Below are 14,832 nucleotides of genomic sequence, written 5' to 3' on the forward strand. Positions count from 1 at the left end.
CTACCGTACTGGGACCCCTGCTGACGTCATGCCGATGTCATCACTAAAGGAAGGCGCGAAGGGCGCAAATCGCAGCAAAGCCAAGAAAAAATGACCAAAATGGAAAGCCTCGTATCGTTCGGATTCCAAGAGGCCCGAAAATTCGCAGTTTTAACAGGATTTCTTCATTTATGATTCCTATTCAAATCGGCCAGCGCCAGTAGCATTCTAGAAGCCACGGAAATCATTTTGCAGCAGCCATTTTTTCCTTGAAAGGGCAAAAAAGAGGTGATTTGACAGTTTCAAAGACGCCGAGGGAGAGAAAATGGCCCGACTCAAGTGTCAAAGAGTATCAGAGGAAAGATGAAGCCCGGATTAAATTAAAGAGTATCAGTGAAGCGGCAAAGAGTGTCAGTTCGAAGTGGGCAAACATTAAAAGCCCCCAAACAAAGTCAAAGAAAGCGGTACAGCCATTTAAAGGCTCTCAGATCACAGTTAATACACATCAAAGCCACTCAAGAGTGGCGCATCAAAGCCCAAAGCACAGTTATGGCTGAATGAGCCGCACAGAGCCATAAGGATAGATTTCAAATCATATTTTTGAGGCAGCTGCCCAACGCGGCACTTAGATATCTTCCTGCATTTATTTCATGACAAGATTAGGTTAAAGAACTCGTTTTCCTCAAATCTGTTTAAGATCTGCTATAATGAATATTTTTAGATATTTTCCCTATATAAACGACCCGAATTCATTGTTTAAAGGGTTGGTTGGTTGAGTAGCTCCACGAGAGACTCGCTTTGTATATCTGATATGTTTTCTTTAATCAAAGACTGCTGAAAAGCTTGGAGGATGGACTGTCTGATGTGTTATTACTGTTCTGAATAATGAGTATGGAATTCTCGTGCTGCAACATGACCCAATAAGTGTTTTCTCCCTCTGTTTTCCATTTGACATATGCTCATGTCATACATATATCGTCATCTAAATAGCAGATAAAAAGATTAGTTTAGAATTTGCTTGACTGCACTCTATGCTCAATTTATGTTGTTTCTTTATGTTTTCCACTGAATTGGTAATGAATATGAATACCCTTTGGCTCATGTTTCTCCTAATTCATCTATGTTTGACAGTTATCTAGGAATTCTTTATTGCTCCTAGATAGAGCTCATTCGCCTCCCCTCTGTTAAGCTGAAAGAGAGATTCTTAACTGCCTCTCATTCCTTAGCCTTCAATCCATCTCCATTTACCTTGAAAGTTGTTTCATGTGTAGCTATCTTGCTCCATATTTCTCTTGTGACCAAGAAAATGCGTCAGCAGTCCTAATCCTTGACTCCACGCCCAATGGTTTGAAATTCTCGCACTATACTTACCTCTCTACTTGGAACCTTCATCCATCCCACCAAAATCAAACAAAACCCCTTGAACTCAATAACTAGCCTAAAATCCCCATCAACAAAGCTAAATCATAAAGAGAGAGCCCTCTCTGACTGCTGGTAGGCTAGGACCTGCAGTCCAAAAATTGGTTTGTGGTTACCTCGGCCGTATCCTTTAAGGAGCTTTAAGGACAACCTGAGTGATAACATAATGGCGACTCCACTGGGGACTTCTTCAGATAATTTTATAAATCAAGTTGGAAAGCTCCACTGGGAAAGAATCTGACCTCCAAAAGTTTCTTTCTAACCCACTTTCTTAGAAAAATCTCCAAAAAACAAGTTAGAAGCTGGCTCCTAAGAAGAAAATACATAATACCAGGTCAAACCCAGACCCAAATCCACCAGTTGTTTTTGAAAATCCGAATTTAATCACAAGAAACCTCAGGAAATTAGAGCGAAAAGAAGATTTTGCTGATTCTAGTCCTGAGATAGTTCGGCCAAGTGGTGTTCCCACCCCTGTCAAAATTTTATTTCGTTCAACTCCTAGTTCCCCTTGTTCTTTATCCACCTCTCAAAGCACTCCTTCCACACCTTCGTTCACTGTGCACGCTACCACTACTACTCCTGTTATCCCAGTTGTTCCAGCTATTCCATTTATCCCTATTGCCCCACTTATACCTGTTAATATGGCTAATAGATATGCACCCCTACAGCTGCCGGCTAACCTTAGGGCTATGCCTCAGGATTACCAGACTAAAATAACTTATTTTAATGGCACGAATGCCTGCACAGCCCTTCAGCATACAAAGAAAATGCAAGATTACTTTGAAAGCTATGAGATTGACGATGATGGGGTGAGAATGAAGATTTTTGTCCAAAGTTTGACAGGCGATGTCAGGACTTGGTTCAGAGCACTCCCAGCTAATTCCATAGCAGACCCAGAAGCCTTGTACCGGTCATTTATCAACAGATGGGAGAAAAAGAAAGACCCCTTGCACATACTAGCCGAATACGATACAATTAAAAGAGGCCCTCAAGAAACTGTTTTGGACTATTGTGCAAGATTCAATAATGTCTACAATGCAATACCACAAAACTTAAGACCTCCAGCTGACCTTGCCTTGTATAAATTCCCTGATGGTTTTGACCCAGATATGGCCTACCAATTAAAAGAAAGAGCCCCTAACAGCCTTGCCGAAATGCAAAATGTGGCTGTCACTGTGGAGGCAAATTTAATTGCCAAAAGAAACAGAGCCAGAATAGAGAGAAGAACAACCTTTGAGGAAGAACCCTCAGCCATAGACCAAAAGCTGGATGTCGTTATCAGTGGCATGCATAGGCTAGTAGACAAAGTGGACAATGTTGAGAAAAAATCATCTTGGGATGGGCAGCGAACCAACGCTGTTAGGAACCCGAACTTCAGAAGGAATCAAAACCCAAATTCCGGAAGGGCGAGCCCAGACCGTGAAATAAGGCCTCCTTTCCAAGAAAATTACGCTGAGACATCAACAACTAATGAGCCCATGGAAGACACTCACATAAACCTAATGGGTTTGAAGAACGAGCAACACGTCTTCTTAACTAAAGAAGACCAAAATAATTATAACATGCATCAATGCCAAACTCAAACCCAAGAATATTTCGACTTTGAACAAGCCTATGACCCAGTCGTTTATGAGCTAAACAAGCAGTATAAGCTAAGAACCAAAACGATTGATGTGCCCAAGCCCATCAAACCAAAGGAAAAACAACATCCCGATAAAATCAAAGGCAAGGTTGTTATAACAGAACACGTTGAACAATCTGTCCCAAACCCACAGCACGTAACCATAGATGATATAGCTATCGAACAACCTTCTAAAAAGCAGCCTGTTGTGCCTTTTTTCTCAAAGGAAAATGCGCACAGCGTTCCGAAAAGCCTGCCCATAACTGAAAAAACGCAAGCGATCACTCTCCATGACACTGGCAAACGAGAGGAAATCGCTGATAATTCCAATGAAAAAGAGAAATCTTCTATCATCAACACCAAGACTCCACTAGAAAAGCCATTTAATTTAGAGGCAGAGATTGGAAAACTTAAGATATCCATCCCCCTCTCAGAACTTGCCAAACATGATGTTTATAGGCAGCAAATACAAAGATCGTTACAAATGCCAGAGGTTAAGGATGATGTAAATGTTTTAGATGATACCCCAGAGCTACTCTTTGGCCCAGAAGTCAATGGAAAAACAGTCAATGGAGCAGTTTTTCCATTTTATATCAGTTTGCATATCCATGATAAAATTTTACATAACGCAATGTTTGACTCAGGTGCATCACACAATCTTATGCCCAAAGCGGTAATGGAAAAACTAAACCTTGACATAACCAGGCCATACAAAGATTTATTCTCCTTTGACTCAAGTCAAGTCAAGTGTTTAGGCCTAATCAAAGACTTGTGTGTCTCCTTAGTCCAATATCCTAACAAGACAATCCTCATGGATGTGGTGGTTGCTGACATTCCACCAAAATACGGCATGCTCCTATCAAGATCTTGGGGAGCAAAACTCCAAGGATCCCTCCAGCTAGACCTCTCTTACGCCACTATATCAATCTTTGGGCAACCAAAAAGACTATATAGAGAAACACTCATGAAATATATGGTGAGTAGTGAGGGTGAGCCACAAAACTTCCCCATCTACTCGATCCATACTAATATGGATTCATTCATTTTGTTTAGTAATGATAGCCGCCCTTTAACTGATGTCAAGCCTTTGGCTTTAGAACAACAAGCACACATCAATGAAGAATCGGTTGCACATACCCATGAGACTGTCACAACAGCCAATGCAACCAGCACACAAGAAGAACCTCGCCAAACACGAGACTCAGGTCCGCCCAATCCTAAAATGACTGAAACTCTCAATACTAACCACAAGCAAGAAATCACATGGTATTTAGAGTTTGATGGTTCAGTAAACAAGTTAGGAGCAAGGGCTGGAATATGGATTCACAACGCACATAACAATCATGCACAAGGTCATGCATACAGACTAAATTTCAAATGCACCAACAACATGGCCGAGTATGAGGCACTCCTCTTAGGCCTTAAGCTGCTCAGAGCTTTAGGAGCTGCCAAAGTGTCCATTCTAGGTGACTCCGACCTAGTAATCCAACAAATGAAAGGCAACTTTGTTACTAATGACAATAGAATGAGGGCCTATAGGACCGCTGCCACTAATATAAGAGATCATAACATTCATGCACACAGCCTAGCCACTTTTGCTAGTACGTGCAAGCTTCCCTTTGAGCCAAATCACCATTTCACTGCTGAAATAAAACATAGGCCTGCCATCCCAAATAATGTTAAAGATTGGCAAGTATTCGAAAATGATGCCCAGATTAACAATTTCCTCACTCTTGAGCATGAGTTTTCAAATATAAACATTGACATGGATGCTATGACGGATGAACAACAACAAACAAATGAAAATCAGCAGGCTGTAACAGCAGTAACAGCCAAACAAATCCTAAACCCAACTGTTTTTGACAATGCAAACATAGAAGAGCTAAAACAGATGCAATTGGAGGAAATAGCCGAAACAGAGGCCGAGATCGTCGATCTAAAGGATAACTTTCTCCCTGTTGGCCTCACTCCGTTAGAAGATGTGTTTGATACAAATGATGTGCCCAAAAAACCAAAAATGCAACCCTTAAATGCCGCTATAGAAGAACATAACATTGGGACAACAGAGAAGCCCAAAATGATCAAACTATCTCAATCTTTGCCACCTAATCAAAATCCCAAATATATTGATTTATTCAAATAATTCCAAGATGTATTTACTTGGAGTTATGAGGACTTGAAGTCCTATGACACCTCAGTGATCCAACACACCATTCCCTTAAAACCAAATCAAAAGCCCTTCAAACAGAAACTTAGGAGAATCAATCCTGTGCTTCTCCCTTTGATTGAAAAGGAAGTGAAAAGGATGTTTGAAGCAGGCATCATAGCACCCATCAGATTTTCTGAATGGGTATCCAATCTTGTTCCCACAAGAAAGAAGACAGGTGAGATTAGGCTATGTGTAGACCTAAGAAATTTAAACCAAGTCTCCCTAAAAGACCACTACCCCTTGCCAAAAATGGACCACATCCTACAAAGAGTAGTGGGGTCATCAAGAATCTCTTTGCTAGATGGCTTTTCAGGTTTCAATCAAATACTAGTTCACCCGGACGATCAAGACAAGACAGCCTTTACCACACCGTGGGGAACATTTAAATATGTGAAGATGCCTTTCAGACTTAAAAACGTTGGTGCTACCTTTCAAAGGGCAATGGATATTGCTTTTGCCAAGGAAATACATGATTTCCTAGTTGTCTACCTCGATGACTTAACCCCTTTCTCCAAATCTGATCAAGAGCACCTAAAACATTTGAGGCAAATATTCATGACATGTAGGAAATACGGCATTTCCTTGAATCCCAAAAAGTCTCTCTTTGGCCTTGAAGAAGGCAAACTACTTGGCCATATCATCTCAAAAGATGGGATCAGAATAGATCCTGAAAGGATCCAAGCCATTTTGCAAATCCCATATCCAAGAAATATAAAAGAATTGCAAGCATTCCTAGGAAAGATCAATTTCCTAAGGAGATTTATCCCAAATCTAGCTGAACTGATAAGACTATTAAGAAACATGTTAAAAAAGGATGCCAAGGTAAAATGGTCTCTTGAAACCAAACAAGCCTTTGAGAGTATCAAATCTGCCTTAACCCAAGCCCCAGTCCTCACAAGTCCTCAATTTGATAGGGACTTCATCATATTCTCATTTGCATCTGAGCACACCATAGCTACTGTCCTTCTGCAAAAGGATGATCAAGGAGCTGAAAAGCCAATTGCATTTTTTAGCCGAGCCTTAAGAGATGCTCCTTTGAAGTACCAAATCATGGAGAAGCAGGCCTACGCTCTTGTTAAAGCAATCAAAGATTTCCGAGTTTACATTTTATATTCACATGTGATTGCCTATGTCCCAAATGCTGTTGTAAAAGACATACTAACCCAAGAGGGATTAGAAGGCAAAAGAGGCAAGTGGATTGCTAGTATCCTTGAGTATGACATTGAAATAAAACCAACCAAGCTGATAAAGGGACAAGGTTTAGCCAAACTGATGTCCGAAACAAACTTTCAAGCCTTAGACATTAACCAACTGGACAATGAACAGGAGCTTGCAACTCCACAGATCAGTGAAACCTTTTTGCAATCCCTATGGTATGCTGATATATGCTTTGTATTGTTAAACCTGTTTGCTCTCCCAGGATTGTCCAGAACCAAGAAAAGATTTTTAAAAATGAAGGCCTCAAAGTTTTGTGTCATAGATGGTGCATTATTTTGGAAAAATCATGAAGTAATATTGCTTAATTGTTTAACCATGAATGAAACTAACAATGTCATGAAATAATTCCATGCAAGGGACTGTGGAGGACATCTATATTGGAAGTCCACTGTTGATAAAATTTTAAGGGCTGGTTTCTATTGGCCCTCTTTATTTGCAGATATAAAGAAGTTTGCTATCTCATGTCATAAATGCCAAATCTTTGAGGGCAAAAGAAAGCTGTTACCCTTTCCCCTTAAGCCCATCTCAACCGAGAAACCTTTTCAACAATGGGGTCTTGACTTCATTGGAGAAATCCACCCCTCTTCCTCAGGCCAGCACAAGTGGATTTTAACAGCCACCAACTATTTCACTAAATGGATTGAAGCCATCCCATGCAGACAGGCCAATGACTCCACCATTATCCAATTCCTTGAGTGCAATATCCTTTCCAGATTTGGCTGCCCTGAGAAGATCATCACTGACAACGCTGTTGCTTTCAAATCCAAAAAGATGATCAATTTTTGCCATAAATTTCATATCACCTTAGGTCACTCCACAGCCTATTACCCTCAAGGTAATGGCCTGGCCGAATCATCCAACAAGAGCCTGATCAATATTATCAAGAAGATCTTGGAAGAAAACAAGAAGAACTGGCATAGGAGGCTCACAAATGCCCTATGGGCAGACAGACTTTCAACAAAGAAATCCATTGGGATGAGCCCTTATGAGCTGGTATATGGCATGGAGGCCAGATTTCCATCTTCCTTGGGTATTCCTATCATCAAGCTGTTACAAGAGATCCAAGCTGAACCAAATAATGTTCAAAGAAGAATTAACCAGACCATTCATCTTCAGCAAACCAGAGAGCATGTGTATGACAGAGCTCAAATTGTGCAAGAAAGGCTAAAGAAAGCATTTGACAAAAGGACTAAAGCTGAGGATTTCTATATTGGCAATAAAGTGTTAAGGTGGGACTCACGAAGAGAAGACAAGGGAAAGCATGCAAAATTTGATTTTTTATGGAAAGGCCCATTTGTTATCAGTGCTGTGCAAGGCAATAACACGTATTTTCTCAAAACTATAGATGACAGCACAATGGAAGACGGCCCTGTAAATGGCCGAATGTTGAAACATTATCGAGACCCCTTTTAAGGGATACGGTGCCCCTGTATATATCTATACATTAGTGTTTGTATATATCAGAGCTTTCCTTTTATTTTTCATAAGCAATTTGATTGCTAGTAGCCACGCAGCATAGTATGGAGACAGAGTAGCGCAAGTCATCCATTTCAAAGCTCTATCTTTGCGTTGATTTTGGGAAAAGAGCGCAGTTCTGAAGAAAAGAGCCAAAGGAGCATGACATTCGAAGCCTCTATTCGATTGAAGTTAATTTCAAAGAGAAGCACCTCAAATTTGCTCCCGGTTATCAAGTTACTTCAAAGGGTGCGCAAGGCAGGTTTAGGTATATTTTAAATGTACTCAATGGTCAAGGGGCAGCGCTGTTGTTTATAACAGCGAATTCAATTAAAAATGTTGCATTTAGGTTTCCAACTCTTCAGTCAATGGTATCAAAACAGAGGAGCGTTTTTAGTGTTACATCTACAGCCTGTTCAAAAACAAAATTAAGAGTAGTTGCTCCAGCTTGTTCCCTTTTTGTGTTTATTTCAAAAGGCAGTTCTCAAGCAAAAATGTGTGTAATATCAAGCATGAAGAAGAAAGCAGGCAGTGCTTCATATTCGCAGTGATTCAGTAGAGGGAAAGTGTTGCTCATACGTCAAAGTCCCAGTCTCAGTCCTACAGCAAAAATAGAAGATCAAGGCAGTCTGACCTACTGTTCTTGGCTTTTCACAAGGAAAAGCCATCCCCAAGTGGAGCCATTGTTAGCCTCCTGTTGCAGCAGGTATTCATCTTTCATGATCGACATTTTTACATGCCAAATATGTCATACTTTGCATGCTACAACGTTCCATATTTGCTACAGAGGCCAAAGAATTGCTCATGAGAGTGTGCTAGTCTAAATGCCACTGCTATGTTCCATTTTTTATGAGTTTTTTCAGTTAAGGGAGGGCCAAATAGCTTAATCTTGGTCTCCCTAGGTTTCAATTTCCTGTTGTAGAATATAGAGAATCAGCATCTATCCAAACAGCTTAATCTTGGCAGATTTGTAGATAGGTAGAGAAACAAGGGTGCTCAACTGCTTAATCTAAGCCCCTGAATGAAATAAGTGTAGATGTAGATAGGAGGACAGCAAGAAGAAAAGAATGAAAAGCTGGGTATGCTAGTTCAAGTACACCCAAACCAAAGGAAGAAAAAATGCTAGGTAAGTAGGCTGGGTAGGTAGTTCTGGTGGTTGCAGAGTCATGGCATGAGACCCATTTTGCCAGTGTCATATCTATTCAGATCACAAATGCAATGCAATTTTCCCTTGGAGGACTTCAAGCGAGACATGACTAACTCCCCCTTCTTCTTATTCCCCAAATCATTTACTAACCTCCCCAAAGAGGTCAAGATCTGCTTGATATCTCTTAAAGTTTCATCATTTGCCATATCATTGCCTAAGTAAAGATCTGCTTTGCTTAAGGATGCTTATATTTCTTATACGAGTCATTTTCCCCTTAATAGCCTAAGATTCGCATACTTAGCGCTCTCTCATCACATTTCATATTAACTGCTAACTTTATTATGTAACTCCTTATCTTTTTCCCCTCCCCCGACTAACGCTATGTTAATAATTCCCCTATATACTTATCCCTTCCTCGGGTTGAAATATAACCATAAGTATCGCTTGGGAATTACTAAGTTTACTTGAAACTTAGTAAGAACCCTCATTTTGCTCAAAAAACCATCTTCTTAAAGTATTTGGACTCCTTCCAAAACACAAAAACCCCCTTCAAATGCCATCGGACTCACTCCGATGCATCAAGATCCCTTCCAAAGCTGTAAACGGCCTTTCCGATCACATTAACCCTCCTCCGATAAGTCTTCCTCTCCTCCGACGTGATATCGCTGTCGGAAGTCGCAGCATTCATTCATCGGCCCGCCCCTTTATACTCTCCCGATATCGCTTCGCCGATGCGATTTCGCGATCGGCAGTCGCAAGGTTTTTTACCTATATACATATGCCCCCTCTCGTCCGCCGATGCGATATTGCTATCACATCTAAAAACATATCGCATCGCACTCCATACATTTCCGCAATTTTTCCCATTTTTCACAGCCGCATGCCTTGTCGCTTTTCAGAAATCGGCGATCGCTCCCATCGCATCACATATATAAAAACCATTGCCCTCTGTCCTTGCCGATTGCTGATCTCCGATTTAAAACCCCGCCGTACTGCCACATCACCCTGCCACGTCACTACTGTACTGGGACCCCCGCTGACGTCATGCCGATGTCATCACTAAAGGAAGGCGCGAAGGGTGCAAATCGCAGCAAAGAGAGCCCGGAATGAAAATCTGAGGCAGTTTTCGATGCGCGATTAGCGCTTCGCTAAGAAAAAATGACCAAAATGGAAAGCCTCGTATCGTTCGGCTTCCAAGAGGCCCAAAAATTTGCAGTTTTAACAGGATTTTTTCATTTATGATTCCTATTCAATTCGGCCAGCGATAGTAGCATTCCAGAAGCCACGGAAATCATTTTGCAGCCATTCTTGCCTTGAAAGGGCAGAAAAGAGGCAATTTGACAGTTTTAAACATGTCGAGGGAGAGAAAATGGCCCGACTCAAGTGTCCAACAGTATCAGAGGAAAGATGAAGCCCGGATTAAATTAAAGAGTATCAGTGAAGCGGCAAAGAGTGTTAGTTCGAAGCGGGCAAACATTAAAAGCCCCCAAACAAAGTCAAAGAAAGCGATACAGCCATTTAAAGGCTCTCAGATCACAGTTAATACACATCAAAGCCACTCAAGAGTGGCGCATCAAAGCCCAAAGCACAGTTATGGCTGAATGAACCGCACAGAGCCATAAGGACAGATTTCAAATCATATTTTTGAGGCAGCTGCCCAGCGTGGCACTTAGATATCTTCCTGCATTTATTTCACGACAAGATTAGGTTAAAGAACTCATTTTCCTCAGATTTGTTCAAGATCTGCTATAATGAATATTTTTAGATATTTTCCCTATATAAACGACCTGAATTCATTGTTTAAAGGGTTGGTTGGTTGAGTAGCTCCACGAGAGACTCGCTCTGTATATCTGATATGTTTTCTTTAATCAAAGACTGCTGAAAAGCTTGGAGGATGGACTGTCTGATGTGTTATTACTGTTCTGAATAATGAGTATGGAATTCTCGTGCTGCAACATGACCCAATAAGTGTTTTCTCCCTCTGTTTTCCATTTGGCATATGCTCATGTCATACATATATCGTCATCTAAATAGCAGATAAAAAGATTAGTTTAGAATTTGCTTGACTGCACTCTATGCTCAATTTCTGTTGTTTCTTTATGTTTTCCACTGAATTGGTAATGAATATGAATACCCTTTGGCTCATGTTTCTCCTAATTCATCTATGTTTGACAGTTATCTAGGAATTCTTTATTGCTCCTAGATAGAGCTCATTCACCTCCCCTCTATTAAGCTGAAAGAGAGATTCTTAATTGCCTCTCATTCCTTAGCCTTCAATCCATCTCCATTTACCTTGACAGTTGTTTCATGTGTAGCTATCTTGCTCCATATTTCTCTTGTGACTAAGAAAACGCGTCAGCAGTCCTAATCCTTGACTCCACACCCAATGGTTTGAAATTCTCGCACTATACTTACCTCTCTACTTGGAACCTTCATCCATCCCACCAAAATCAAACAAAACCCCTTGAACTCAATAACTAGCCTAAAATCCCCATCAACAAAGCTAAATCATAAAGACAGAGCCCTCTCTGACTGCTGGTAGGCTAGGACCTGCAGTCCAAAGATTGGTTTGTGGTTACCTCGGCCGTATCCTTTAAGGAGCTTTAAGGACAACCTGAGTGATAACATAGTCTGCGCACCAATTTTGGAGTCCACACAATATGTCTGTCGTGTTTACACCTTCCTTGGCTATCTTCTAGCTTCGCGATCCACTCATTTAACTCAATGGGGAAGGATGCAAAGAAAAATTTGTGGATCTTTGTATATAAGTAGCAGTCTAACCACTCTTCCTTTGATAATCGTGGATTCCTGTTTTCCTGCACCACGAACTCGTGAATCTTCCTGTCCAACCAATCATCAATTTCTTTCTTTGTTGGATTCCAATGATATGACATCAAACATCTCTATGCAGATCCTGGTCTTGGCAACGGAACCATTTGTTGGCTTGTTGGGGCCTGACCAAGGTTCAGAGTTAATTAGCCAAACAAATCCCTGTACTACTGGCCCTTTCAGCAACAGTCCACGGAGCGCAGACTGAGGTATCACCCAAAGTAGTATGGGAGGGTGTTGGAACCAGGTTTCCGCACCCTCAAGATGTCTGAGAGGTTCGATTGGTCCAACTGTTCATCCCTGTGCACGGGTCACTTCGTGTATTTCCCTGTTCCTCACGCCTTGATATGCTGCCTTCGTGTAGCCCTAGCCATGGCTTGCAGAGCTTCCGCGCTACTGGAGTAGCGCTTTGCGCTATTACCTGAGATCTTACTTATCTTTCTATACCAGTTAATTACCTTCGCATTCTTGAATGTCTTACGTTATATTTATTTACACAAAACATTCATATGAGTTCACACAACAAATAAATAGTATACTTGCAAATTATACCCAATCATACTTTAAAATAGAAAAAGATACACAGAAATATGGTAAACTTCTCTCTAATGATTCTTCCAATGGTTATAGACTCGACCTTCCCTGCGCACTCAGCTGTAGGGGTCCGCACACTCAGCTGCAGACTACTAGGCCTCTATGCACTTAACTGCAGGGGTCGGCGCACTCAGCTGCGGACTACTAGGCCTCTACGCACTCAGCTGCAAAGCCTTCTCCTACCCTACGACCCAAAGACACCTTTTACACTTCGACTCAATCACTTAGACTTATCATCCTTCCATTATTAGTTATCCTATGCCATCTTCTACACTTAGAGCGTCGCTCTATTTATACAATCCCATGGTCCGCGGACCATGGGTAGGTCTATTAAGCCGGCATTACTTTACAAAAATGAGGGCGGACAACCATGTGACTTTATTATGATTTCGTGCTCCACGCCCACAATTCGCGAAGCTTTTACAAAAGTATTTGGTCAAAACTTGGGCTTTAAGCCCCAAAACATGCCTTGGGGGGATTCCATGCCCAACACATATGCTCCTGGAAGGTAAGGAAGCTCTAGAATTTCACCTCCAGGACACACTCTTATTCCACGTGGGACGCCCATGTGTCCCTTCAAGTGATAGTGCCAAGATGATTTAGGAGGTGCACTATAGTTAGCTTGCTGGACATTTTGGGGTAGAGAAGATAGTGGTAGTGCTACAGAAGTATGTTTATTAGTCGAACTTTCGTCAAGATGTCAGGAAGTACATCAAATCCTGCATTACCTGCACCATTTCCAAACCTAAAATCAAGAAGTATGGCTTGTATACTCCTCCACCTACTCCTGGCCAGCCTTGGGAATCCATCTACATGGATTACATGTCAGGCCTTCCTTCTACCAAGCATGGAAATGCCTATGATTTTGTGGTTGTCGACCAATTCTCTAAGATGGCCATTTTGGCGGCCTTCAAGAAGATTATCATAGCAAAATCCACTACCAAACTCTTTTTTGAACGAGTATGGGTACACTTTGGGATCCCACAGTCGATAATCTCAGATTGGGAAAATCAGTTCCTAAGTGCACTCTGGTCAAACCTCTAGTTGTTGTTGGATACCAAGCTCACTAAGTCCACAAACTTTCACCCCCAAAATGATGGCTAAATAGAGGTCATCGATGATCATGCATATCATGTGCAGGTACAACTCGAAGCACCCGCATACATGGGATGAGAACCTCCCCTATGTCCAACACAGCTACAACAAGTCTCTCCACAGCTCAACTGGCCACAACCCCTTTTAGGTGGGACTTGGATTCCAGCCATTATGTCCCATTGATGTTGTTATACCATTTGTAGCCACTCAGGCAGATTTAGCTCATGTCAAGTCCAAAGATGACAGGACTAACAACTTCATTGAGCGCATTTAGGACATCCTCCAATAGGTCCATGACATATTGGATAGATCAAATAGTAAGTACAAGCAGTGTCATGATAAACATCAAGTGCCACACAAATTCTAGGTGGGTGACAAAGTTTGGCTACATTTGTAGAAGGAGCACCATGCTCAGCCCCACCGCAAGCTTCGCTTACTCTGATATGAGCCTTACGCCATCACTAAGGCTATTGGCAACAATGATTTTAAGCTCAACATTCCACTGTTCCTTGGCCAGCACACAATATTCAATGTGGACCAGTTGTGACCATACTTTCCCCCATTGTTGGACACATATGACATTACTAAGCAGTTGACATTGTTGTGTAGGCAATTATTTTGGTGGATAGAAACAATCCCTCTAGTCCTATGGGAGGATCTAGCAAAAACCGAGGACAATTACATGTAATCTTTACTAATTCATACTAGAAAACGAAACGGAGGATAGATCTCCTACCTCCCACTGATGCTAATATCCTTTATGTCGACCATGATTCATTTTCTTCCAAGCTCAAAATCTCCTCTTTGTTGTTGTAGATGAGTTCCCGTAAGAAATATCAATTGGAAACAACAAGCCCATGCAAAGCATAACACTTTCTAATACAAATTATGTAATAGATCAAGGAATATTACAATAAATGGACAATAATTGAAACATTATGGAAATAAAAAATGTATTATAAATAGATGAAAAGGGATCATTACAACCAATTAAGCCTTGATTTTGAAAGCCTCCTTCAAGTCAGGTTCCAAGTCCAAGCCTTAGCCTTCAAACATGTTTCTCCTTTGCAAATGGGGCAGAAATTGGGCATAATTTAGCTCTTAGGATGGAAACCCACCAACCAACAACTAACCCTTAGTGGATGGTGAGAAATTCATTTATAGGGAAGGAGAGGGAGTTGAGGATCTAGGAAAAAAGGGAGAAGTTCCACATCTCAAGGGACATATCCATAAAAGTAGGATCTATGGCCAGAAATGGGAGGTCTC

The sequence above is a fragment of the Pinus tabuliformis genome, chromosome 8 (assembly GCF_031772625.1).
Source record: "Pinus tabuliformis cultivar Carrire ecotype Pingquan chromosome 8, CPIR1, whole genome shotgun sequence".
Classification (NCBI taxonomy): Eukaryota; Viridiplantae; Streptophyta; class Pinopsida; order Pinales; family Pinaceae; genus Pinus; species Pinus tabuliformis.